A 27347-nucleotide genomic window follows, 5' to 3' on the forward strand; every position below is an offset into this window, starting at 1 on the left:
TGAGCTGCCCTGAGAAAACACTCTTCTTAGAATTTATCAGGGACCTCTTTCCTGAAGTCACTCTATTCAAGGAAAAATACAGCATCTTAACATGCTGTGTCGCTCACAGTGCAAGCAACGGGAGAACTTGCCTCGAGGTAAGGCCCTGAAATGCTATGCAGAAGCGGAGGCGTGTAGCAGTTTCCATGAGGCCGTAGTCGCTGCTCTGCAGCATTTTAACGCCAGTACGCTTTTCAGGACTCCTAGGTGCCTGGCCTGGAAACCCTATTCCCTGCAAGAACAGCAAGTACCCTCAGGCTCCCCTGGCCCTTGTAAGCAATATCCAGGCCCGTAGCTTTCCGACTCACAGTGTGTATGCCGAGTGTAGGGCAACACAGTGCACTCTTATTGGGACATCTTGAGTTAGCCAGCACTCATTCAGGTTCACGATCACCGTTCTAGCAAGTTCCTACATGCCGTGGAAGTCGCACTCATTCCCTGGTCTGAGCTGCACAGAGAAAAACACTAGGCTTCTCCTTCCATCCAGGACCTCCTACCTGAAGTCACCCTGCCTCCAGGAAGAAGACGACTTGCCTTCCTATTGCAACTAAAGCACAGTTTTTCCTGAAGCACTGCAGACTTTTGAAGAGGCACGGGCCCAGAGGCCTAGCTTGTGCTTTCCTTGGTGAGGCCGTTCACTAGATGCAGAACACCCTGCCTCGAGAAGTTGATTAAGGGAAGAAAACAGTGTGTACTCTGTGTCTCATTTGACTTGTTAAAAACCACAGAGATGTATGCTGCCTGTGCCCATGGAAATGGGGGCATGATGGTAGTAGCCTTGCTTTCCATTTGGAAAGCTCCATTCTTGCCGCCGTGAAGCTCCCTGAAATTCTCTGCTGTTGACAGGCCTCTGGTCCCTCTACATTGGTGTGGGAAGAAAATGAGTTTTCTCTGGCTACACACGGAGCTTCTTTGGCCGGGGTGGGGCTCACCTTGCCATGCTCTAGAGCTAAAGGGAATCTCAACGTGAGTCCTTGCCTCGAGGTAAGGCCCTGAGTAGCCCTGCAGAAAGGGAGGCATTCAGCTCTTTCCATTAGTTCTTAGTCGCTGTTCTCCTTTACTTTAAAGGAAGTACCCTTTTCAGGACTCCTAGGCCTCTCGGGTGAGCATCATTTTTGTTCCAAGATCCCTGAGTATCTCCACACCCCTGTAGGCCTGCTGAGCAACAACGAGGCCCATTGGTCCCTCGGAGTTCCTCTGTGTCTGCTGAGTCATGGGCAACACACTGCACTCTTTCTTGTCATATCTTGATTCGCAGCACTCGCACAAGTTCACGAGCACCGTTCTAGCAAGTTCCAACATGCCGTGGAAGTCGAACTCATTCTTTAGACTGAGCTGCACAGAGGAAATACACTAGGCTTCTTCTTCCATCTAAGACCTCTTACCTGAAGTTACACTGCCATCAGGTGAAACACTGATTGCATTCTTATTGCAACTAAAGCAGAGTTTTTCCTGTAGCACTGCAGGCTTTTGAAGAGGCACGGGCCCATGGGCCTAGCTAGGGCCTTCCTTGGTGAGGCCGTTCACAAGACGCAGAACACCCTGCCTCGAGAAGTTGATTCAGGGAAGCAACCAGTGTGTACCCTGTGGTTCTTTTGACTTGTTAGAAACCACAGAGATGTATGCTGCCTGTGCCCATGGTAATGGGGGCATGATGGTACTAGCCTTGCTTTCCATTTGGAAAGCCCCATTCTTGCTGCCGTGTAGCTCCCTGAAATTCTCTGCTGTTAACAGCTCTCTGGCCACTGTAGGCATGGGTGTGGGAAGAAAATGAGATTTCTCTGGCTACACACGGAGCTTCATTGGCCCGGTTGGGTCTCACCTTGCCATGCTCTAGAGCTAAAGGGAATCTCAACGTGAGTCCTTGCCTCGAGGTAAGGCCCTGAGTAGCCCTGCAGAAAGGGAGGCATGCAGCTCTTTCCATGAGCTCTTAGTGGAGGTTCCGCTTTATGTTAAAGGAAGCACCCTTTTCAGGACTGCTAGGCCCTTCGGGTGAGCATCATTTTTGTTCCAAGATCACTGACGCCCTCCACACCCCTGTGGGCCTGCTGAGCAGCATTGATTCCCATACGACCCTCGGAGGCCCTCTGTGTCTGCCGAGTCTCTGGCAACACACTGTACGTTACTTCAATAGAGCTATATTTCCAGAGCACTCGAACAGCATCAGAACCACATTTCTAGGCAGTCCAACATGTCCTGCAAGTTTTCGACATTGCCCTCGTCTGAGCTGCCCTGAGAAAACACTCTTCTTAGAATTTATCAGGGACCTCTTTCCTGAAGTCACTCTATTCAAGGAAAAATACAGCATCTTAACATGCTGTGTCGCTCACAGTGCAAGCAACGGGAGAACTTGCCTCGAGGTAAGGCCCTGAAATGCTATGCAGAAGCGGAGGCGTGTAGCAGTTTCCATGAGGCCGTAGTCGCTGCTCTGCAGCATTTTAACGCCAGTACGCTTTTCAGGACTCCTAGGTGCCTGGCCTGGAAACCCTATTCCCTGCAAGAACAGCAAGTACCCTCAGGCTCCCCTGGCCCTTGTAAGCAATATCCAGGCCCGTAGCTTTCCGACTCACAGTGTGTATGCCGAGTGTAGGGCAACACAGTGCACTCTTATTGGGACATCTTGAGTTAGCCAGCACTCATTCAGGTTCACGATCACCGTTCTAGCAAGTTCCTACATGCCGTGGAAGTCGCACTCATTCCCTGGTCTGAGCTGCACAGAGAAAAACACTAGGCTTCTCCTTCCATCCAGGACCTCCTACCTGAAGTCACCCTGCCTCCAGGAAGAAGACGACTTGCCTTCCTATTGCAACTAAAGCACAGTTTTTCCTGAAGCACTGCAGACTTTTGAAGAGGCACGGGCCCAGAGGCCTAGCTTGGGCTTTCCTTGGTGAGGCCGTTCACTAGATGCAGAACACCCTGCCTCGAGAAGTTGATTAAGGGAAGAAAACAGTGTGTACTCTGTGTCTCATTTGACTTGTTAAAAACCACAGAGATGTATGCTGCCTGTGCCCATGGAAATGGGGGCATGATGGTAGTAGACTTGCTTTCCATTTGGAAAGCTCCATTCTTGCCGCCGTGAAGCTCCCTGAAATTCTCTGCTGTTGACAGGCCTCTGGTCCCTCTACATTGGTGTGGGAAGAAAATGAGTTTTCTCTGGCTACACACGGAGCTTCTTTGGCCGGGGTGGGGCTCACCTTGCCATGCTCTAGAGCTAAAGGGAATCTCAACGTGAGTCCTTGCCTCGAGGTAAGGCCCTGAGTAGCCCTGCAGAAAGGGAGGCATTCAGCTCTTTCCATTAGTTCTTAGTCGCTGTTCTCCTTTACTTTAAAGGAAGTACCCTTTTCAGGACTCCTAGGCCTCTCGGGTGAGCATCATTTTTGTTCCAAGATCCCTGAGTATCTCCACACCCCTGTAGGCCTGCTGAGCAACAACGAGGCCCATTGGTCCCTCGGAGTTCCTCTGTGTCTGCTGAGTCATGGGCAACACACTGCACTCTTTCTTGTCATATCTTGATTCACAGCACTCGCACAAGTTCACGAGCACCGTTCTAGCAAGTTCCAACATGCCGTGGAAGTCGAACTCATTCTTTAGACTGAGCTGCACAGAGGAAAAACACTAGGCTTCTTCTTCCATCTAAGACCTCTTACCTGAAGTTACACTGCCATCAGGAGAAACACTGCTTGCATTCTTATTGCAACTAAAGCAGAGTTTTTCCTGTAGCACTGCAGGCTTTTGAAGAGGCACGGGCCCATGGGCCTAGCTAGGGCCTTCCTTGGTGAGGCCGTTCACAAGACGCAGAACACCCTGCCTCGAGAAGTTGATTCAGGGAAGCAACCAGTGTGTACCCTGTGGTTCTTTTGACTTGTTAGAAACCACAGAGATGTATGCTGCCTGTGCCCATGGTAATGGGGGCATGATGGTACTAGCCTTGCTTTCCATTTGGAAAGCCCCATTCTTGCTGCCGTGTAGCTCCCTGAAATTCTCTGCTGTTAACAGCTCTCTGGCCACTGTAGGCATGGGTGTGGGAAGAAAATGAGATTTCTCTGGCTACACACGGAGCTTCATTGGCCCGGTTGGGTCTCACCTTGCCATGCTCTAGAGCTAAAGGGAATCTCAACGTGAGTCCTTGCCTCGAGGTAAGGCCCTGAGTAGCCCTGCAGAAAGGGAGGCATGCAGCTCTTTCCATGAGCTCTTAGTGGAGGTTCCGCTTTATGTTAAAGGAAGCACCCTTTTCAGGACTGCTAGGCCCTTCGGGTGAGCATCATTTTTGTTCCAAGATCACTGACGCCCTCCACACCCCTGTGGGCCTGCTGAGCAGCATTGATTCCCATACGACCCTCGGAGGCCCTCTGTGTCTGCCGAGTCTCTGGCAACACACTGTACGTTACTTCAATAGAGCTATATTTCCAGAGCACTCGAACAGCATCAGAACCACATTTCTAGGCAGTCCAACATGTCCTGCAAGTTTTCGACATTGCCCTCGTCTGAGCTGCCCTGAGAAAACACTCTTCTTAGAATTTATCAGGGACCTCTTTCCTGAAGTCACTCTATTCAAGGAAAAATACAGCATCTTAACATGCTGTGTCGCTCACAGTGCAAGCAACGGGAGAACTTGCCTCGAGGTAAGGCCCTGAAATGCTATGCAGAAGCGGAGGCGTGTAGCAGTTTCCATGAGGCCGTAGTCGCTGCTCTGCAGCATTTTAACGCCAGTACGCTTTTCAGGACTCCTAGGTGCCTGGCCTGGAAACCCTATTCCCTGCAAGAACAGCAAGTACCCTCAGGCTCCCCTGGCCCTTGTAAGCAATATCCAGGCCCGTAGCTTTCCGACTCACAGTGTGTATGCCGAGTGTAGGGCAACACAGTGCACTCTTATTGGGACATCTTGAGTTAGCCAGCACTCATTCAGGTTCACGATCACCGTTCTAGCAAGTTCCTACATGCCGTGGAAGTCGCACTCATTCCCTGGTCTGAGCTGCACAGAGAAAAACACTAGGCTTCTCCTTCCATCCAGGACCTCCTACCTGAAGTCACCCTGCCTCCAGGAAGAAGACGACTTGCCTTCCTATTGCAACTAAAGCACAGTTTTTCCTGAAGCACTGCAGACTTTTGAAGAGGCACGGGCCCAGAGGCCTAGCTTGGGCTTTCCTTGGTGAGGCCGTTCACTAGATGCAGAACACCCTGCCTCGAGAAGTTGATTAAGGGAAGAAAACAGTGTGTACTCTGTGTCTCATTTGACTTGTTAAAAACCACAGAGATGTATGCTGCCTGTGCCCATGGAAATGGGGGCATGATGGTAGTAGCCTTGCTTTCCATTTGGAAAGCTCCATTCTTGCCGCCGTGAAGCTCCCTGAAATTCTCTGCTGTTGACAGGCCTCTGGTCCCTCTACATTGGTGTGGGAAGAAAATGAGTTTTCTCTGGCTACACACGGAGCTTCTTTGGCCGGGGTGGGGCTCACCTTGCCATGCTCTAGAGCTAAAGGGAATCTCAACGTGAGTCCTTGCCTCGAGGTAAGGCCCTGAGTAGCCCTGCAGAAAGGGAGGCATTCAGCTCTTTCCATTAGTTCTTAGTCGCTGTTCTCCTTTACTTTAAAGGAAGTACCCTTTTCAGGACTCCTAGGCCTCTCGGGTGAGCATCATTTTTGTTCCAAGATCCCTGAGTATCTCCACACCCCTGTAGGCCTGCTGAGCAACAACGAGGCCCATTGGTCCCTCGGAGTTCCTCTGTGTCTGCTGAGTCATGGGCAACACACTGCACTCTTTCTTGTCATATCTTGATTCACAGCACTCGCACAAGTTCACGAGCACCGTTCTAGCAAGTTCCAACATGCCGTGGAAGTCGAACTCATTCTTTAGACTGAGCTGCACAGAGGAAAAACACTAGGCTTCTTCTTCCATCTAAGACCTCTTACCTGAAGTTACACTGCCATCAGGAGAAACACTGCTTGCATTCTTATTGCAACTAAAGCAGAGTTTTTCCTGTAGCACTGCAGGCTTTTGAAGAGGCACGGGCCCATGGGCCTAGCTAGGGCCTTCCTTGGTGAGGCCGTTCACAAGACGCAGAACACCCTGCCTCGAGAAGTTGATTCAGGGAAGCAACCAGTGTGTACCCTGTGGTTCTTTTGACTTGTTAGAAACCACAGAGATGTATGCTGCCTGTGCCCATGGTAATGGGGGCATGATGGTACTAGCCTTGCTTTCCATTTGGAAAGCCCCATTCTTGCTGCCGTGTAGCTCCCTGAAATTCTCTGCTGTTAACAGCTCTCTGGCCACTGTAGGCATGGGTGTGGGAAGAAAATGAGATTTCTCTGGCTACACACGGAGCTTCATTGGCCCGGTTGGGTCTCACCTTGCCATGCTCTAGAGCTAAAGGGAATCTCAACGTGAGTCCTTGCCTCGAGGTAAGGCCCTGAGTAGCCCTGCAGAAAGGGAGGCATGCAGCTCTTTCCATGAGCTCTTAGTGGAGGTTCCGCTTTATGTTAAAGGAAGCACCCTTTTCAGGACTGCTAGGCCCTTCGGGTGAGCATCATTTTTGTTCCAAGATCACTGACGCCCTCCACACCCCTGTGGGCCTGCTGAGCAGCATTGATTCCCATACGACCCTCGGAGGCCCTCTGTGTCTGCCGAGTCTCTGGCAACACACTGTACGTTACTTCAATAGAGCTATATTTCCAGAGCAGTCGAACAGCATCAGAACCACATTTCTAGGCAGTCCAACATGTCCTGCAAGTTTTCGACATTGCCCTCGTCTGAGCTGCCCTGAGAAAACACTCTTCTTAGAATTTATCAGGGACCTCTTTCCTGAAGTCACTCTATTCAAGGAAAAATACAGCATCTTAACATGCTGTGTCGCTCACAGTGCAAGCAACGGGAGAACTTGCCTCGAGGTAAGGCCCTGAAATGCTATGCAGAAGCGGAGGCGTGTAGCAGTTTCCATGAGGCCGTAGTCGCTGCTCTGCAGCATTTTAACGCCAGTACGCTTTTCAGGACTCCTAGGTGCCTGGCCTGGAAACCCTATTCCCTGCAAGAACAGCAAGTACCCTCAGGCTCCCCTGGCCCTTCTAAGCAATATCCAGGCCCGTAGATTTCCGACTCACAGTGTGTATGCCGAGTGTAGGGCAACACAGTGCACTCTTATTGGGACATCTTGAGTTAGCCAGCACTCATTCAGGTTCACGATCACCGTTCTAGCAAGTTCCTACATGCCGTGGAAGTCGCACTCATTCCCTGGTCTGAGCTGCACAGAGAAAAACACTAGGCTTCTCCTTCCATCCAGGACCTCCTACCTGAAGTCACCCTGCCTCCAGGAAGAAGACGACTTGCCTTCCTATTGCAACTAAAGCACAGTTTTTCCTGAAGCACTGCAGACTTTTGAAGAGGCACGGGCCCAGAGGCCTAGCTTGGGCTTTCCTTGGTGAGGCCGTTCACTAGATGCAGAACACCCTGCCTCGAGAAGTTGATTAAGGGAAGAAAACAGTGTGTACTCTGTGTCTCATTTGACTTGTTAAAAACCACAGAGATGTATGCTGCCTGTGTCCATGGAAATGGGGGCATGATGGTACTAGCCTTGCTTTCCATTTGGAAAGCTCCATTCTTGCCGCCGTGAAGCTCCCTGAAATTCTCTGCTGTTGACAGGCCTCTGGTCCCTCTACATTGGTGTGGGAAGAAAATGAGTTTTCTCTGGCTACACACGGAGCTTCTTTGGCCGGGGTGGGGCTCACCTTGCCATGCTCTAGAGCTAAAGGGAATCTCAACGTGAGTCCTTGCCTCGAGGTAAGGCCCTGAGTAGCCCTGCAGAAAGGGAGGCATTCAGCTCTTTCCATTAGTTCTTAGTCGCTGTTCTCCTTTACTTTAAAGGAAGTACCCTTTTCAGGACTCCTAGGCCTCTCGGGTGAGCATCATTTTTGTTCCAAGATCCCTGAGTATCTCCACACCCCTGTAGGCCTGCTGAGCAACAACGAGGCCCATTGGTCCCTCGGAGTTCCTCTGTGTCTGCTGAGTCATGGGCAACACACTGCACTCTTTCTTGTCATATCTTGATTCACAGCACTCGCACAAGTTCACGAGCACCGTTCTAGCAAGTTCCAACATGCCGTGGAAGTCGAACTCATTCTTTAGACTGAGCTGCACAGAGGAAAAACACTACGCTTCTTCTTCCATCTAAGACCTCTTACCTGAAGTTACACTGCCATCAGGAGAAACACTGCTTGCATTCTTATTGCAACTAAAGCAGAGTTTTTCCTGTAGCACTGCAGGCTTTTGAAGAGGCACGGGCCCATGGGCCTAGCTAGGGCCTTCCTTGGTGAGGCCGTTCACAAGACGCAGAACACCCTGCCTCGAGAAGTTGATTCAGGGAAGCAACCAGTGTGTACCCTGTGGTTCTTTTGACTTGTTAGAAACCACAGAGATGTATGCTGCCTGTGCCCATGGTAATGGGGGCATGATGGTACTAGCCTTGCTTTCCATTTGGAAAGCCCCATTCTTGCTGCCGTGTAGCTCCCTGAAATTCTCTGCTGTTAACAGCTCTCTGGCCACTGTAGGCATGGGTGTGGGAAGAAAATGAGATTTCTCTGGCTACACACGGAGCTTCATTGGCCCGGTTGGGTCTCACCTTGCCATGCTCTAGAGCTAAAGGGAATCTCAACGTGAGTCCTTGCCTCGAGGTAAGGCCCTGAGTAGCCCTGCAGAAAGGGAGGCATGCAGCTCTTTCCATGAGCTCTTAGTGGAGGTTCCGCTTTATGTTAAAGGAAGCACCCTTTTCAGGACTGCTAGGCCCTTCGGGTGAGCATCATTTTTGTTCCAAGATCACTGACGCCCTCCACACCCCTGTGGGCCTGCTGAGCAGCATTGATTCCCATACGACCCTCGGAGGCCCTCTGTGTCTGCCGAGTCTCTGGCAACACACTGTACTTTACTTCAGTAGAGCTATATTTCCAGAGCAGTCGAACAGCATCAGAACCACATTTCTAGGCAGTCCAACATGTCCTGCAAGTTTTCGACATTGCCCTCGTCTGAGCTGCCCTGAGAAAACACTCTTCTTAGAATTTATCAGGGACCTCTTTCCTGAAGTCACTCTATTCAAGGAAAAATACAGCATCTTAACATGCTGTGTCGCTCACAGTGCAAGCAACGGGAGAACTTGCCTCGAGGTAAGGCCCTGAAATGCTATGCAGAAGCGGAGGCGTGTAGCAGTTTCCATGAGGCCGTAGTCGCTGCTCTGCAGCATTTTAACGCCAGTACGCTTTTCAGGACTCCTAGGTGCCTGGCCTGGAAACCCTATTCCCTGCAAGAACAGCAAGTACCCTCAGGCTCCCCTGGCCCTTCTAAGCAATATCCAGGCCCGTAGATTTCCGACTCACAGTGTGTATGCCGAGTGTAGGGCAACACAGTGCACTCTTATTGGGACATCTTGAGTTAGCCAGCACTCATTCAGGTTCACGATCACCGTTCTAGCAAGTTCCTACATGCCGTGGAAGTCGCACTCATTCCCTGGTCTGAGCTGCACAGAGAAAAACACTAGGCTTCTCCTTCCATCCAGGACCTCCTACCTGAAGTCACCCTGCCTCCAGGAAGAAGACGATTTGCCTTCCTATTGCAACTAAAGCACAGTTTTTCCTGAAGCACTGCAGACTTTTGAAGAGGCACGGGCCCAGAGGCCTAGCTTGGGCTTTCCTTGGTGAGGCCGTTCACTAGATGCAGAACACCCTGCCTCGAGAAGTTGATTAAGGGAAGAAAACAGTGTGTACTCTGTGTCTCATTTGACTTGTTAAAAACCACAGAGATGTATGCTGCCTGTGCCCATGGAAATGGGGGCATGATGGTACTAGCCTTGCTTTCCATTTGGAAAGCTCCATTCTTGCCGCCGTGAAGCTCCCTGAAATTCTCTGCTGTTGACAGGCCTCTGGTCCCTCTACATTGGTGTGGGAAGAAAATGAGTTTTCTCTGGCTACACACGGAGCTTCTTTGGCCGGGGTGGGGCTCACCTTGCCATGCTCTAGAGCTAAAGGGAATCTCAACGTGAGTCCTTGCCTCGAGGTAAGGCCCTGAGTAGCCCTGCAGAAAGGGAGGCATTCAGCTCTTTCCATTAGTTCTTAGTCGCTGTTCTCCTTTACTTTAAAGGAAGTACCCTTTTCAGGACTCCTAGGCCTCTCGGGTGAGCATCATTTTTGTTCCAAGATCCCTGAGTATCTCCACACCCCTGTAGGCCTGCTGAGCAACAACGAGGCCCATTGGTCCCTCGGAGTTCCTCTGTGTCTGCTGAGTCATGGGCAACACACTGCACTCTTTCTTGTCATATCTTGATTCGCAGCACTCGCACAAGTTCACGAGCACCGTTCTAGCAAGTTCCAACATGCCGTGGAAGTCGAACTCATTCTTTAGACTGAGCTGCACAGAGGAAAAACACTAGGCTTCTTCTTCCATCTAAGACCTCTTACCTGAAGTTACACTGCCATCAGGTGAAACACTGATTGCATTCTTATTGCAACTAAAGCAGAGTTTTTCCTGTAGCACTGCAGGCTTTTGAAGAGGCACGGGCCCATGGGCCTAGCTAGGGCCTTCCTTGGTGAGGCCGTTCACAAGACGCAGAACACCCTGCCTCGAGAAGTTGATTCAGGGAAGCAACCAGTGTGTACCCTGTGGTTCTTTTGACTTGTTAGAAACCACAGAGATGTATGCTGCCTGTGCCCATGGTAATGGGGGCATGATGGTACTAGCCTTGCTTTCCATTTGGAAAGCCCCATTCTTGCTGCCGTGTAGCTCCCTGAAATTCTCTGCTGTTAACAGCTCTCTGGCCACTGTAGGCATGGGTGTGGGAAGAAAATGAGATTTCTCTGGCTACACACGGAGCTTCATTGGCCCGGTTGGGTCTCACCTTGCCATGCTCTAGAGCTAAAGGGAATCTCAACGTGAGTCCTTGCCTCGAGGTAAGGCCCTGAGTAGCCCTGCAGAAAGGGAGGCATGCAGCTCTTTCCATGAGCTCTTAGTGGAGGTTCCGCTTTATGTTAAAGGAAGCACCCTTTTCAGGACTGCTAGGCCCTTCGGGTGAGCATCATTTTTGTTCCAAGATCACTGACGCCCTCCACACCCCTGTGGGCCTGCTGAGCAGCATTGATTCCCATACGACCCTCGGAGGCCCTCTGTGTCTGCCGAGTCTCTGGCAACACACTGTACGTTACTTCAATAGAGCTATATTTCCAGAGCAGTCGAACAGCATCAGAACCACATTTCTAGGCAGTCCAACATGTCCTGCAAGTTTTCGACATTGCCCTCGTCTGAGCTGCCCTGAGAAAACACTCTTCTTAGAATTTATCAGGGACCTCTTTCCTGAAGTCACTCTATTCAAGGAAAAATACAGCATCCTAACATGCTGCGTCGCTCACAGTGCAAGCAACGGGAGAACTTGCCTCGAGGTAAGGCCCTGAAATGCTATGCAGAAGCGGAGGCGTGTAGCAGTTTCCATGAGGCCGTAGTCGCTGCTCTGCAGCATTTTAACGCCAGTACGCTTTTCAGGACTCCTAGGTGCCTGGCCTGGAAACCCTATTCCCTGCAAGAACAGCAAGTACCCTCAGGCTCCCCTGGCCCTTCTAAGCAATATCCAGGCCCGTAGATTTCCGACTCACAGTGTGTATGCCGAGTGTAGGGCAACACAGTGCACTCTTATTGGGACATCTTGAGTTAGCCAGCACTCATTCAGGTTCACGATCACCGTTCTAGCAAGTTCCTACATGCCGTGGAAGTTGCACTCATTCCCTGGTCTGAGCTGCACAGAGAAAAACACTAGGCTTCTCCTTCCATCCAGGACCTCCTACCTGAAGTCACCCTGCCTCCAGGAAGAAGACGACTTGCCTTCCTATTGCAACTAAAGCACAGATTTTCCTGAAGCACTGCAGACTTTTGAAGAGGCACGGGCCCAGAGGCCTAGCTTGGGCTTTCCTTGGTGAGGCCGTTCACTAGATGCAGAACACCCTGCCTCGAGAAGTTGATTAAGGGAAGAAAACAGTGTGTACTCTGTGTCTCATTTGACTTGTTAAAAACCACAGAGATGTATGCTGCCTGTGCCCATGGAAATGGGGGCATGATGGTACTAGCCTTGCTTTCCATTTGGAAAGCTCCATTCTTGCTGCCGTGAAGCTCCCTGAAATTCTCTGCTGTTGACAGGCCTCTGGTCCCTCTACATTGGTGTGGGAATAAAATGAGTTTTCTCTGGCTACACACGGAGCTTCTTTGGCCGGGGTGGGGCTCACCTTGCCATGCTCTAGAGCTAAAGGGAATCTCAACGTGAGTCCTTGCCTCGAGGTAAGGCCCTGAGTAGCCCTGCAGAAAGGGAGGCATTCAGCTCTTTCCATTAGTTCTTAGTCGCTGTTCTCCTTTACTTTAAAGGAAGTACCCTTTTCAGGACTCCTAGGCCTCTCGGGTGAGCATCATTTTTGTTCCAAGATCCCTGAGTATCTCCACACCCCTGTAGGCCTGCTGAGCAACAACGAGGCCCATTGGTCCCTCGGAGTTCCTCTGTGTCTGCTGAGTCATGGGCAACACACTGCACTCTTTCTTGTCATATCTTGATTCGCAGCACTCGCACAAGTTCACGAGCACCGTTCTAGCAAGTTCCAACATGCCGTGGAAGTCGAACTCATTCTTTAGACTGAGCTGCACAGAGGAAAAACACTAGGCTTCTTCTTCCATCTAAGACCTCTTACCTGAAGTTACACTGCCATCAGGAGAAACACTGCTTGCATTCTCATTGCAACTAAAGCAGAGTTTTTCCTGTAGCACTGCAGGCTTTTGAAGAGGCACGGGCCCATGGGCCTAGCTAGGGCCTTCCTTGGTGAGGCCGTTCACAAGACGCAGAACACCCTGCCTCGAGAAGTTGATTCAGGGAAGCAACCAGTGTGTACCCTGTGGTTCTTTTGACTTGTTAGAAACCACAGAGATGTATGCTGCCTGTGCCCATGGTAATGGGGGCATGATGGTACTAGCCTTGCTTTCCATTTGGAAAGCCCCATTCTTGCTGCCGTGTAGCTCCCTGAAATTCTCTGCTGTTAACAGCTCTCTGGCCACTGTAGGCATGGGTGTGGGAAGAAAATGAGATTTCTCTGGCTACACACGGAGCTTCATTGGCCCGGTTGGGTCTCACCTTGCCATGCTCTAGAGCTAAAGGGAATCTCAACGTGAGTCCTTGCCTCGAGGTAAGGCCCTGAGTAGCCCTGCAGAAAGGGAGGCATGCAGCTCTTTCCATGAGCTCTTAGTGGAGGTTCCGCTTTATGTTAAAGGAAGCACCCTTTTCAGGACTGCTAGGCCCTTCGGGTGAGCATCATTTTTGTTCCAAGATCACTGACGCCCTCCACACCCCTGTGGGCCTGCTGAGCAGCATTGATTCCCATACGACCCTCGGAGGCCCTCTGTGTCTGCCGAGTCTCTGGCAACACACTGTACGTTACTTCAATAGAGCTATATTTCCAGAGCAGTCGAACAGCATCAGAACCACATTTCTAGGCAGTCCAACATGTCCTGCAAGTTTTCGACATTGCCCTCGTCTGAGCTGCCCTGAGAAAACACTCTTCTTAGAATTTATCAGGGACCTCTTTCCTGAAGTCACTCTATTCAAGGAAAAATACAGCATCTTAACATGCTGTGTCGCTCACAGTGCAAGCAACGGGAGAACTTGCCTCGAGGTAAGGCCCTGAAATGCTATGCAGAAGCGGAGGCGTGTAGCAGTTTCCATGAGGCCGTAGTCGCTGCTCTGCAGCATTTTAACGCCAGTACGCTTTTCAGGACTCCTAGGTGCCTGGCCTGGAAACCCTATTCCCTGCAAGAACAGCAAGTACCCTCAGGCTCCCCTGGCCCTTCTAAGCAATATCCAGGCCCGTAGATTTCCGACTCACAGTGTGTATGCCGAGTGTAGGGCAACACAGTGCACTCTTATTGGGACATCTTGAGTTAGCCAGCACTCATTCAGGTTCACGATCACCGTTCTAGCAAGTTCCTACATGCCGTGGAAGTCGCACTCATTCCCTGGTCTGAGCTGCACAGAGAAAAACACTAGGCTTCTCCTTCCATCCAGGACCTCCTACCTGAAGTCACCCTGCCTCCAGGAAGAAGACGACTTGCCTTCCTATTGCAACTAAAGCACAGTTTTTCCTGAAGCACTGCAGACTTTTGAAGAGGCACGGGCCCAGAGGCCTAGCTTGGGCTTTCCTTGGTGAGGCCGTTCACTAGATGCAGAACACCCTGCCTCGAGAAGTTGATTAAGGGAAGAAAACAGTGTGTACTCTGTGTCTCATTTGACTTGTTAAAAACCACAGAGATGTATGCTGCCTGTGCCCATGGAAATGGGGGCATGATGGTACTAGCCTTGCTTTCCATTTGGAAAGCTCCATTCTTGCCGCCGTGAAGCTCCCTGAAATTCTCTGCTGTTGACAGGCCTCTGGTCCCTCTACATTGGTGTGGGAAGAAAATGAGTTTTCTCTGGCTACACACGGAGCTTCTTTGGCCGGGGTGGGGCTCACCTTGCCATGCTCTAGAGCTAAAGGGAATCTCAACGTGAGTCCTTGCCTCGAGGTAAGGCCCTGAGTAGCCCTGCAGAAAGGGAGGCATTCAGCTCTTTCCATTAGTTCTTAGTCGCTGTTCTCCTTTACTTTAAAGGAAGTACCCTTTTCAGGACTCCTAGGCCTCTCGGGTGAGCATCATTTTTGTTCCAAGATCCCTGAGTATCTCCACACCCCTGTAGGCCTGCTGAGCAACAACGAGGCCCATTGGTCCCTCGGAGTTCCTCTGTGTCTGCTGAGTCATGGGCAACACACTGCACTCTTTCTTGTCATATCTTGATTCACAGCACTCGCACAAGTTCACGAGCACCGTTCTAGCAAGTTCCAACATGCCGTGGAAGTCGAACTCATTCTTTAGACTGAGCTGCACAGAGGAAAAACACTACGCTTCTTCTTCCATCTAAGACCTCTTACCTGAAGTTACACTGCCATCAGGAGAAACACTGCTTGCATTCTTATTGCAACTAAAGCAGAGTTTTTCCTGTAGCACTGCAGGCTTTTGAAGAGGCACGGGCCCATGGGCCTAGCTAGGGCCTTCCTTGGTGAGGCCGTTCACAAGACGCAGAACACCCTGCCTCGAGAAGTTGATTCAGGGAAGCAACCAGTGTGTACCCTGTGGTTCTTTTGACTTGTTAGAAACCACAGAGATGTATGCTGCCTGTGCCCATGGTAATGGGGGCATGATGGTACTAGCCTTGCTTTCCATTTGGAAAGCCCCATTCTTGCTGCCGTGTAGCTCCCTGAAATTCTCTGCTGTTAACAGCTCTCTGGCCACTGTAGGCATGGGTGTGGGAAGAAAATGAGATTTCTCTGGCTACACACGGAGCTTCATTGGCCCGGTTGGGGCTCACCTTGCCATGCTCTAGAGCTAAAGGGAATCTCAACGTGAGTCCTTGCCTCGAGGTAAGGCCCTGAGTAGCCCTGCAGAAAGGGAGGCATGCAGCTCTTTCCATGAGCTCTTAGTGGAGGTTCCGCTTTATGTTAAAGGAAGCACCCTTTTCAGGACTGCTAGGCCCTTCGGGTGAGCATCATTTTTGTTCCAAGATCACTGACGCCCTCCACACCCCTGTGGGCCTGCTGAGCAGCATTGATTCCCATACGACCCTCGGAGGCCCTCTGTGTCTGCCGAGTCTCTGGCAACACACTGTACGTTACTTCAATAGAGCTATATTTCCAGAGCAGTCGAACAGCATCAGAACCACATTTCTAGGCAGTCCAACATGTCCTGCAAGTTTTCGACATTGCCCTCGTCTGAGCTGCCCTGAGAAAACACTCTTCTTAGAATTTATCAGGGACCTCTTTCCTGAAGTCACTCTATTCAAGGAAAAATACAGCATCTTAACATGCTGTGTCGCTCACAGTGCAAGCAACGGGAGAACTTGCCTCGAGGTAAGGCCCTGAAATGCTATGCAGAAGCGGAGGCGTGTAGCAGTTTCCATGAGGCCGTAGTCGCTGCTCTGCAGCATTTTAACGCCAGTACGCTTTTCAGGACTCCTAGGTGCCTGGCCTGGAAACCCTATTCCCTGCAAGAACAGCAAGTACCCTCAGGCTCCCCTGGCCCTTCTAAGCAATATCCAGGCCCGTAGATTTCCGACTCACAGTGTGTATGCCGAGTGTAGGGCAACACAGTGCACTCTTATTGGGACATCTTGAGTTAGCCAGCACTCATTCAGGTTCACGATCACCGTTCTAGCAAGTTCCTACATGCCGTGGAAGTCGCACTCATTCCCTGGTCTGAGCTGCACAGAGAAAAACACTAGGCTTCTCCTTCCATCCAGGACCTCCTACCTGAAGTCACCCTGCCTCCAGGAAGAAGACGACTTGCCTTCCTATTGCAACTAAAGCACAGTTTTTCCTGAAGCACTGCAGACTTTTGAAGAGGCACGGGCCCAGAGGCCTAGCTTGGGCTTTCCTTGGTGAGGCCGTTCACTAGATGCAGAACACCCTGCCTCGAGAAGTTGATTAAGGGAAGAAAACAGTGTGTACTCTGTGTCTCATTTGACTTGTTAAAAACCACAGAGATGTATGCTGCCTGTGCCCATGGAAATGGGGGCATGATGGTACTAGCCTTGCTTTCCATTTGGAAAGCTCCATTCTTGCCGCCGTGAAGCTCCCTGAAATTCTCTGCTGTTGACAGGCGTCTGGTCCCTCTACATTGGTGTGGGAAGAAAATGAGTTTTCTCTGGCTACACACGGAGCTTCTTTGGCCGGGGTGGGGCTCACCTTGCCATGCTCTAGAGCTAAAGGGAATCTCAACGTGAGTCCTTGCCTCGAGGTAAGGCCCTGAGTAGCCCTGCAGAAAGGGAGGCATTCAGCTCTTTCCATTAGTTCTTAGTCGCTGTTCTCCTTTACTTTAAAGGAAGTACCCTTTTCAGGACTCCTAGGCCTCTCGGGTGAGCATCATTTTTGTTCCAAGATCCCTGCGTATCTCCACACCCCTGTAGGCCTGCTGAGCAACAACGAGGCCCATTGGTCCCTCGGAGTTCCTCTGTGTCTGCTGAGTCATGGGCAACACACTGCACTCTTTCTTGTCATATCTTGATTCACAGCACTCGCACAAGTTCACGAGCACCGTTCTAGCAAGTTCCAACATGCCGTGGAAGTCGAACTCATTCTTTAGACTGAGCTGCACAGAGGAAAAACACTACGCTTCTTCTTCCATCTAAGACCTCTTACCTGAAGTTACACTGCCATCAGGAGAAACACTGCTTGCATTCTTATTGCAACTAAAGCAGAGTTTTTCCTGTAGCACTGCAGGCTTTTGAAGAGGCACGGGCCCATGGGCCTAGCTAGGGCCTTCCTTGGTGAGGCCGTTCACAAGACGCAGAACACCCTGCCTCGAGAAGTTGATTCAGGGAAGCAACCAGTGTGTACCCTGTGGTTCTTTTGACTTGTTAGAAACCACAGAGATGTATGCTGCCTGTGCCCATGGTAATGGGGGCATGATGGTACTAGCCTTGCTTTCCATTTGGAAAGCCCCATTCTTGCTGCCGTGAAGCTCCCTGAAATTCTCTGCTGTTAACAGCTCTCTGGCCACTGTAGGCATGGGTGTGGGAAGAAAATGAGATTTCTCTGGCTACACACGGAGCTTCATTGGCCCGGTTGGGGCTCACCTTGCCATGCTCTAGAGCTAAAGGGAATCTCAACGTGAGTCCTTGCCTCGAGGTAAGGCCCTGAGTAGCCCTGCAGAAAGGGAGGCATGCAGCTCTTTCCATGAGCTCTTAGTGGAGGTTCCGCTTTATGTTAAAGGAAGCACCCTTTTCAGGACTCCTAGGCCCTTCGGGTGAGCATCATTTTTGTTCCAAGATCACTGACGCCCTCCACACCCCTGTGGGCCTGCTGAGCAGCATTGATTCCCATACGACCCTCGGAGGCCCTCTTTGTCTGCCGAGTCTCTGGCAACACAGTGTACGTTACTTCAATAGAGCTATATTTCCAGAGCAGTCGAACAGCATCAGAACCACATTTCTAGGCAGTCAAACATGTCCTGCAAGTTTTCGACATTGCCCTCGTCTGAGCTGCCCTGAGAACACACTCTTCTTAGAATTTATCGAGGACCTCTTTCCTGAAGTCACTCTATTCAAGGAGAAATACAGCATCCTAACATGCTGTGTCGCTCACAGTGCAAGCAACGGGAGAACTTGCCTCGAGGTAAGGCCCTGAAATGCTATGCAGAAGCGGAGGTGTGTAGCAGTTTCCATGAGGCCGTAGTCGCTGCTCTGCAGCATTTTAACGCCAGTACGCTTTTCAGGACTCCTAGGTGCCTCGCCTGGAAACCCTATTCCCTGCAAGAACAGCAAGTCCCCTCAGGCTCCCCTGGCCCTTGTAAGCAATATCCAGGCCCGTAGCTTTCCGACTCACAGTGTGTATGCCGAGTGTAGGGCAACACAGTGCACTCTTATTGGGACATCTTGAGTAAGCCAGCACTCATACAGGTTCACGATCACCGTTCTAGCAAGTTCTTACATGCCGTGGAAGTCGCACTCATTCCCTGGTCTGAGCTGCACAGAGAAAAACACTAGGCTTCTCCTTCCATCCAGGACCTCCTACCTGAAGTCACCCTGCCTCCAGGAAGAAGACGACTTGCCTTCCTATTGCAACTAAAGCACAGTTTTTCCTGAAGCACTGCAGACTTTTGAAGAGGCACGGGCCCAGAGGCCTAGCTTGGGCTTTCCTTGGTGAGGCCGTTCACTAGATGCAGAACACCCTGCCTCGAGAAGTTGATTCAGGGAAGCAACCAGTGTGTACCCTGTGGTTCTTTTGACTTGTTAGAAACCACAGAGATGTATGCTGCCTGTGCCCATGGAAATGGGGGCATGATGGTACTAGCCTTGCTTTCCATTTGGAAAGCTCCATTCTTGCTGCCGTGAAGCTCCCTGAAATTCTCTGCTGTTAACAGCTCTCTGGCCACTGTAGGCATGGGTGTGGGAAGAAAATGAGATTTCTCTGGCTACACACGGAGCTTCATTGGCCCGGTTGGGGCTCACCTTGCCATGCTCTAGAGCTAAAGGGAATCTCAACGTGAGTCCTTGCCTCGAGGTAAGGCCCTGAGTAGCCCTGCAGAAAGGGAGGCATGCAGCTCTTTCCATGAGCTCTTAGTGGAGGTTCCGCTTTATGTTAAAGGAAGCACCCTTTTCAGGACTCCTAGGCCCTTCGGGTGAGCATCATTTTTGTTCCAAGATCACTGACGCCCTCCACACCCCTGTGGGCCTGCTGAGCAGCTGATTCCCATACGACCCTCGGAGGCCCTCTTTGTCTGCCGAGTCTCTGGCAACACACTGTACGTTACTTCAATAGAGCTATATTTCCAGAGCAGTCGAACAGCATCAGAACCACATTTCTAGGCAGTCCAACATGTCCTGCAAGTTTTCGACATTGCCCTCGTCTGAGCTGCCCTGAGAACACACTCTTCTTAGAATTTATCGAGGACCTCTTTCCTGAAGTCACTCTATTCAAGGAGAAATACAGCATCCTAACATGCTGTGTCGCTCACAGTGCAAGCAACGGGAGAACTTGCCTCGAGGTAAGGCCCTGAAATGATATGCAGAAGCGGAGGTGTGTAGCAGTTTCCATGAGGCCGTAGTCGCTGCTCTGCAGCATTTTAACGCCAGTACGCTTTTCAGGACTCCTAGGTTCCTCGCCTGGAAACCCTATTCCCTGCAAGAACAGCAAGTACCCTCAGGCTCCCCTGGCCCTTCTAAGCAATATCCAGGCCCGTAGCTTTCCGACTCACAGTGTGTATGCCGAGTGTAGGGCAACACAGTGCACTCTTATTGGGACATCTTGAGTAAGCCAGCACTCATACAGGTTCACGAGCACCGTTCTAGCAAGTTCCTACATGACCTGGAAGTCGCACTCATTCCCTGGTCTGAGCTGCACAGAGAAAAACACTAGGCTTCTCCTTCCATCCAGGACCTCCTACCTGAAGTCACCCTGCCTCCAGGAAGAAGACGACTTGCCTTCCTATTGCAACTAAAGCACAGTTTTTCCTGAAGCACTGCAGACTTTTGAAGAGGCACGGGCCCAGAGGCCTAGCTTGGGCTTTCCTTGGTGAGGCCGTTCACTAGATGCAGAACACCCTGCCTCGAGAAGTTGATTAAGGGAAGAAAACAGTGTGTACTCTGTGTCTCATTTGACTTGTTAAAAACCACAGAGATGTATGCTGCCTGTGCCCATGGAAATGGGGGCATGATGGTACTAGCCTTGCTTTCCATTTGGAAAGCTCCATTCTTGCCGCCGTGAAGCTCCCTGAAATTCTCTGCTGTTGACAGGCCTCTGGTCCCTCTACATTGGTGTGGGAAGAAAATGAGTTTTCTCTGGCTACACACGGAGCTTCTTTGGCCGGGGTGGGGCTCACCTTGCCATGCTCTAGAGCTAAAGGGAATCTCAACGTGAGTCCTTGCCTCGAGGTAAGGCCCTGAGTAGCCCTGCAGAAAGGGAGGCATTCAGCTCTTTCCATTAGTTCTTAGTCGCTGTTCTCCTTTACTTTAAAGGAAGTACCCTTTTCAGGACTCCTAGGCCTCTCGGGTGAGCATCATTTTTGTTCCAAGATCTCTGAGTATCTCCACACCCCTGTAGGCCTGCTGAGCAACAACGAGGCCCATTGGTCCCTCGGAGTTCCTCTGTGTCTGCTGAGTCATGGGCAACACACTGCACTCTTTCTTGTCATATCTTGATTCACAGCACTCGCACAAGTTCACGAGCACCGTTCTAGCAAGTTCCAACATGCCGTGGAAGTCGAACTCATTCTTTAGACTGAGCTGCACAGAGGAAAAACACTACGCTTCTTCTTCCATCTAAGACCTCTTACCTGAAGTTACACTGCCATCAGGAGAAACACTGCTTGCATTCTTATTGCAACTAAAGCAGAGTTTTTCCTGTAGCACTGCAGGCTTTTGAAGAGGCACGGGCCCATGGGCCTAGCTAGGGCCTTCCTTGGTGAGGCCGTTCACAAGACGCAGAACACCCTGCCTCGAGAAGTTGATTCAGGGAAGCAACCAGTGTGTACCCTGTGGTTCTTTTGACTTGTTAGAAACCACAGAGCTGTATGCTGCCTGTGCCCATGGTAATGGGGGCATGATGGTACTAGCCTTGCTTTCCATTTGGAAAGCCCCATTCTTGCTGCCGTGTAGCTCCCTGAAATTCTCTGCTGTTAACAGCTCTCTGGCCACTGTAGGCATGGGTGTGGGAAGAAAATGAGATTTCTCTGGCTACACACGGAGCTTCATTGGCCCGGTTGGGGCTCACCTTGCCATGCTCTAGAGCTAAAGGGAATCTCAACGTGAGTCCTTGCCTCGAGGTAAGGCCCTGAGTAGCCCTGCAGAAAGGGAGGCATGCAGCTCTTTCCATGAGCTCTTAGTGGAGGTTCCGCTTTATGTTAAAGGAAGCACCCTTTTCAGGACTCCTAGGCCCTTCGGGTGAGCATCATTTTTGTTCCAAGATCACTGACGCCCTCCACACCCCTGTGGGCCTGCTGAGCAGCATTGATTCCCATACGACCCTCGGAGGCCCTCTGTGTCTGCCGAGTCTCTGGCAACACACTGTATGTTACTTCAATAGAGCTATATTTCCAGAGCAGTCGAACAGCCTCAGAACCACATTTCTAGGCAGTCCAACATGTCCTGCAAGTTTTCGACATTGCCCTCGTCTGAGCTGCCCTGAGAAAACACTCTTCTTAGAATTTATCAGGGACCTCTTTCCTGAAGTCACTCTATTCAAGGAAAAATACAGCATCTTAACATGCTGTGTCGCTCACAGTGCAAGCAACGGGAGAACTTGCCTCGAGGTAAGGCCCTGAAATGCTATGCAGAAGCGGAGGTGTGTAGCAGTTTCCATGAGGCCGTAGTCGCTGCTCTGCAGCATTTTAACGCCAGTACGCTTTTCAGGACTCCTAGGTGCCTCGCCTGGAAACCCTATTCCCTGCAAGAACAGCAAGTACCCTCAGGCTCCCCTGGCCCTTGTAAGCAATATCCAGGCCCGTAGCTTTCCGACTCACAGTGTGTATGCCGAGTGTAGGGCAACACAGTGCACTCTTATTGGGACATCTTGAGTAAGCCAGCACTCATACAGGTTCACGAGCACCGTTCTAGCAAGTTCCTACATGCCGTGGAAGTCGCACTCATTCCCTGGTCTGAGCTGCACAGAGAAAAACACTAGGCTTCTCCTTCCATCCAGGACCTCCTACCTGAAGTCACCCTGCCTCCAGGAAGAAGACGACTTGCCTTCCTATTGCAACTAAAGCACAGTTTTTCCTGAAGCACTGCAGACTTTTGAAGAGGCACGGGCCCATGGGCCTAGCTAGGGCGTTCCTTGGTGAGGCCGTTCACAAGATGCAGAACACCCTGCCTCGAGAAGTTGATTAAGGGAAGAAAACAGTGTGTACTCTGTGTCTCATTTGACTTGTTAAAAACCACAGAGATGTATGCTGCCTGTGCCCATGGAAATGGGGGCATGATGGTACTAGCCTTGCTTTCCATTTGGAAAGCTCCATTCTTGCCGCCGTGAAGCTCCCTGAAATTCTCTGCTGTTGACAGGCCTCTGGTCCCTCTACATTGGTGTGGGAAGAAAATGAGTTTTCTCTGGCTACACACGGAGCTTCTTTGGCCGGGGTGGGGCTCACCTTGCCATGCTCTAGAGCTAAAGGGAATCTCAACGTGAGTCCTTGCCTCGAGGTAAGGCCCTGAGTAGCCCTTCAAAAAGGTAGGCATGCCGCTCTTTCCATTAGCTCTAAGTCGGTGTTCTGCGTTACTTTAAAGGAAGTACCCTTTTCAGGACTCCTAGGCCTCTCGGGTGAGCATCATTTTTGTTCCAAGATCCCTGAGTATCTCCACACCCCTGTAGGCCTGCTGAGCAACAACGAGGCCCATTGGTCCCTCGGAGTTACTCTGTGTCTGAGAGTCATGGGCAACACACTGCACTCTTTCTTGTCATATCTTGATTCACAGCACTCGCACAAGTTCAAGAGCACCGTTCTATCAAGTTCCAACATGCCGTGGAAGTCGAACTCATTCTTTAGACTGAGCTGCACAGAGAAAAACACTAGGCTTCTTCTTCCATCTAAGACCTCTTACCTGAAGTTACAGTGCCATCAGGAGAAACACTGCTTGCATTCTTATTGCAACTAAAGCAGAGTTTTTCCTGTAGCACTGCAGGCTTTTGAAGAGGCACGGGCCCATGGGCCTAGCTAGGGCGTTCCTTGGTGAGGCCGTTCACAAGATGCAGAACACCCTGCCTCGAGAAGTTGATTCAGGGAAGCAACCAGTGTGTACCCTGTGGTTCTTTTGACTTGTTAGAAACCACAGAGATGTGTGCTGCCTGTGCCAATGGTAATGGGGGCATGATGGTACTAGCCTTGCTTTCCATTTGGAAAGCTCCATTCTTGCTGCCGTGAAGCTCCCTGAAATTCTCTGCTGTTAACAGCTCTCTGGCCACTGTAGGCATGGGTGTGGGAAGAAAATGAGATTTCTCTGGCTACACACGGAGCTTCATTAGCCCGGTTGGGGCTCACCTTGCCATGCTCTAGAGCTAAAGGGAATCTCAACGTGAGTCCTTGCCTCGAGGTAAGGCCCTGAGTAGCCCTGCAGAAAGGGAGGCATGCAGCTCTTTCCATGAGCTCTTAGTGGAGGTTCCGCTTTATGTTAAAGGAAGCACCCTTTTCAGGACTCCTAGGCCCTTCGGGTGAGCATCATTTTCGTTCCAAGATCACTGACGCCATCCACACCCCTGTGGGCCTGCTGAGCAGCATTGATTCCCATACGTCCCTCGGAGGCCCTCTGTGTCTGCCGAGTCTCTGGCAACACACTGTACGTTACTTCAGTAGAGCTATATTTCCAGAGCAGTCGAACAGCCTCAGAACCACATTTCTAGGCAGTCCAACATGTCCTGCAAATTTTCGACATTGCCCTCGTCTGAGCTGCCCTGAGAACACACTCTTCTTAGAATTTATCGAGGACCTCTTTCCTGAAGTCACTCTATTCAAGGAGAAATACAGCATCCTAACATGCTGTGTCGCTCACAGTGCAAGCAACGGGAGAACTTGCCTCGAGGTAAGGCCTTGAAATGCTATGCAGAAGCGGAGGTGTGTAGCAGTTTCCATGAGGCCGTAGTCGCTGCTCTGCAGCATTTTAACGCCAGTACGCTTTTCAGGACTCCTAGGTGCCTCGCCTGGAAACCCTATTCCCTGCAAGAACAGCAAGTCCCCTCAGGCTCCCCTGGCCCTTGTAAGCAATATCCAGGCCCGTAGCTTTCCGACTCACAGTGTGTATGCCGAGTGTAGGGCAACACAGTGCACTCTTATTGGGACATCTTGAGTAAGCCAGCACTCATACAGGTTCACGAGCACCGTTCTAGCAAGTTCCAACCTGCCGTGGAAGTCGCTCTCATTCCCTGGTCTGAGCTGCACAGCGAAAAACACTAGGCTTCTCCTTCCATCCAGGACCTCCTATCTGAAGTCACCCTGCCTCCAGGAAAAAGACGGCTTGCCTTCCTATTGCAACTAAAGCAGAGTTTTTCCTGTAGCACTGCAGGCTTTTGAAGAGGCACGGGCCCATGGGCCTAGCTAGGGCGTTCCTTGGTGAGGCCGTTCACAAGATGCAGAACACCCTGCCTCGAGAAGTTGATTCAGGGAAGCAACCAGTGTGTACCCTGTGGTTCTTTTGACTTGTTAGAAACCACAGAGATGTGTGCTGCCTGTGCCAATGGTAATGGGGGCATGATGGTACTAGCCTTGCTTTCCATTTGGAAAGCTCCATTCTTGCTGCCGTGAAGCTCCCTGAAATTCTCTGCTGTTAACAGCTCTCTGGCCACTGTAGGCATGGGTGTGGGAAGAAAATGAGATTTCTCTGGCTACACACGGAGCTTCATTAGCCCGGTTGGGGCTCACCTTGCCATGCTCTAGAGCTAAAGGGAATCTCAACGTGAGTCCTTGCCTCGAGGTAAGGCCCTGAGTAGCCCTGCAGAAAGGGAGGCATGCAGCTCTTTCCATGAGCTCTTAGTGGAGGTTCCGCTTTATGTTAAAGGAAGCACCCTTTTCAGGACTCCTAGGCCCTTCGGGTGAGCATCATTTTTGTTCCAAGATCACTGACGCCCTCCACACCCCTGTGGGCCTGCTGAGCAGCATTGATTCCCATACGTCCCTCGGAGGCCCTCTGTGTCTGCCGAGTCTCTGGCAACACACTGTACGTTACTTCAGTAGAGCTATATTTCCAGAGCAGTCGAACAGCATCAGAACCACATTTCTAGGCAGTCCAACATGTCCTGCAAGTTTTCGACATTGCCCTCGTCTGAGCTGCCCTGAGAAAACACTCTTCTTAGAATTTATCGAGGACCTCTTTCCTGAAGTCACTCTATTCAAGGAGAAATACAGCATCCTAACATGCTGTGCCGCTCACAGTGCAAGCAACGGGAGAACTTGCCTCGAGGTAAGGCCCTGAAATGCTATGCAGAAGCGGAGGTGTGTAGCAGTTTCCATGAGGCCGTAGTCGCTGCTCTGCAGCATGTTAACGCCAGTACGCTTTTCAGGACTCCTAGGTTCCTCGCCTGGAAACCCTATTCCCTGCAAGAACAGCAAGTACCCTCAGGCTCCCCTGGCCCTTGTAAGCAATATCCAGGCCCGTAGCTTTCCGACTCACAGTGTGTATGCCGAGTGTAGGGCAACACAGTGCACTCTTATTGGGACATCTTGAGTAAGCCAGCACTCATACAGGTTCACGAGCACCGTTCTAGCAAGTTCCAACCTGCCGTGGAAGTCGCACTCATTCCCTGGTCTGAGCTGCACAGCGAAAAACACTAGGCTTCTCCTTCCATCCAGGACCTCCTATCTGAAGTCACCCGGCCTCCAGGAAAAAGACGGCTTGCCTTCCTATTGCAACTAAAGCAGAGTTTTTCCTGTAGCACTGCAGGCTTTTGAAGAGGCACGGGCCCATGGGCCTAGCTAGGGCCTTCCTTGGTGAGGCCGTTCACAAGAAGCAGAACACCCTGCCTCGAGAAGTTGATTCAGGGAAGCAACCAGTGTGTACCCTGTGGTTCTTTTGACTTGTTAGAAACCACAGAGATGTGTGCTGCCTGTGCCAATGGTAATGGGGGCATGATGGTACTAGCCTTGCTTTCCATTTGGAAAGCTCCATTCTTGCCGCCGTGAAGCTCCCTGAAATTCTCTGCTGTTGACAGCTCTCTGGCCACTGTAGGCATGGGTGTGGGAAGAAAATGAGATTTCTCTGGCTACACACGGAGCTTCATTGGCCCGGTTGGGGCTCACCTTGCCATGCTCTAGAGCTAAAGGGAATCTCAACGTGAGTCCTTGCCTCGAGGTAAGGCCCTGAGTAGCCCTGCAGAAAGGGAGGCATGCAGCTCTTTCCATGAGCTCTTAGTGGAGGTTCCGCTTTATGTTAAAGGAAGCACCCTTTTCAGGACCCCTAGGCCCTTCGGGTGAGCATCATTTTTGTTCCAAGATCACTGACGCCCTCCACACCCCTGTGGGCCTGCTGAGCAGCATTGATTCCCATACGTCCCTCGGAGGCCCTCTGTGTCTGCCGAGTCTCTGGCAACACACTGTACGTTACTTCAGTAGAGCTATATTTCCAGAGCAGTCGAACAGCATCAGAACCACATTTCTAGGCAGTCCAACATGTCCTGCAAGTTTTCGATATTGCCCTCGTCTGAGCTGCCCTGAGAAAACACTCTTCTTAGAATTTATCGAGGACCTCTTTCCTGAAGTCACTCTATTCAAGGAGAAATACAGCATCCTAACATGCTGTGTCGCTCACAGTGCAAGCAACGGGAGAACTTGCCTCGAGGTAAGGCCCTGAAATGCTATGCAGAAGCGGAGGTGTGTAGCAGTTTCCATGAGGCCGTAGTCGCTGCTCTGCAGCATGTTAACGCCAGTACGCTTTTCAGGACTCCTAGGTGCCTCGCCTGGAAACCCTATTCCCTGCAAGAACAGCAAGTACCCTCAGGCTCCCCTGGCCCTTGTAAGCAATATCCAGGCCCGTAGCTTTCCGACTCACAGTGTGTATGCCGAGTGTAGGGCAACACAGTGCACTCTTATTGGGACATCTTGAGTAAGCCAGCACTCATACAGGTTCACGAGCACCGTTCTAGCAAGTTCCAACCTGCCGTGGAAGTCGCACTCATTCCCTGGTCTGAGCTGCACAGCGAAAAACACTAGGCTTCTCCTTCCATCCAGGACCTCCTATCTGAAGTCACCCTGCCTCCAGGAAAAAGACGGCTTGCCTTCCTATTGCAACTAAAGCAGAGTTTTTCCTGTAG

The sequence above is a fragment of the Balaenoptera borealis genome, assembly GCF_965194805.1.
Source record: "Balaenoptera borealis genome assembly, contig: HAP1_SCAFFOLD_336, whole genome shotgun sequence".
NCBI classification, from domain to species: domain Eukaryota; kingdom Metazoa; phylum Chordata; class Mammalia; order Artiodactyla; family Balaenopteridae; genus Balaenoptera; species Balaenoptera borealis.